This window comes from Sinocyclocheilus grahami, unplaced genomic scaffold (genome assembly GCF_001515645.1).
Source record: "Sinocyclocheilus grahami isolate Dianchi unplaced genomic scaffold, SAMN03320097.WGS_v1.1 scaffold66999.1, whole genome shotgun sequence".
NCBI classification, from domain to species: domain Eukaryota; kingdom Metazoa; phylum Chordata; class Actinopteri; order Cypriniformes; family Cyprinidae; genus Sinocyclocheilus; species Sinocyclocheilus grahami.
The window spans coordinates 1-751 of record NW_015528376.1 but is presented as its reverse complement, the minus strand read 5'-3'; the positions used below and the strand labels follow the sequence as shown (position 1 = coordinate 751).

Sequence of the window (751 nt, the reverse complement as noted above, 5' to 3'; positions counted from 1 at the left end):
TTTTATTTCAGTATTTTCATTTTATTTAAGATAACAGCTTTATGGTTGTAGTTTTAGCTAACTGTAAAGGCATGTTTTACTGTAGTGTATGTGTAGCAGAACTGTGTTTGATCGTCACACGCGTGTCTCCAGCCGTCTCTGTCCAGCGTCAGTCGTGTGGTCACTCATGATATCCCGGTGGACGTGATTCCCCGACGACTCTGGCACGATTTCAGAGAGCCGCAGATGCCAGACTTTGATGTGAGTCGTTATATGAGTGACCGTTTACGACGCTCTACAGCATTAATAATGGAATGACTGTGATGCTTAGGTCAGCATATATTTACCTCCTCTGAAGACCATGAAGAGCGTTGTGGACCGCATGAAGAACCTCTCCAACTATCTGGTGAGTTTATGGTGAATGGGAGAAAAGAGAAATGGATGTTGTGTAGAGGGCTCTGATGGCGTTTGTGTTTCAGGTGCTGGAGGCTAATCTGAACGGCGAGATGAACCTCAAGATCGACACAGACCTGGTTTCTGTCACAACACACTTTAAGGAGCTGGGAAACCCTCCGTGGGGTGAGAGAGCCTTTACACTTACACAGCTGTTTATCTGAGCGGAGAGAAAATACATCAGTGTCTTAACCAGTACTTTTGATACCTTTAGATTGGGGTTTAACGCAATAAATATCATTACTTTAAAATAAACGTTAGCACATTCATTGTAATATACTGTATGTATATACAGTGGGGCAAAAAAGTATTTAGTCAG

The 751-nt window shown here is 42.6% G+C and overlaps 1 long non-coding RNA gene across 1 annotated transcript; it reads left to right on the top strand.

Moving 5' to 3' along the window:
* Positions 1 to 12: 12 nt before the first annotated feature.
* LOC107581046 (uncharacterized) lies at positions 13 to 578 on the top strand. Its single transcript, XR_001608769.1, has 3 exons — positions 13 to 240; positions 311 to 385; positions 459 to 578. It is a non-coding gene; the product is annotated as an uncharacterized lncRNA (long non-coding RNA).
* The last annotated feature ends 173 nt before the right edge of the window (positions 579 to 751 follow it).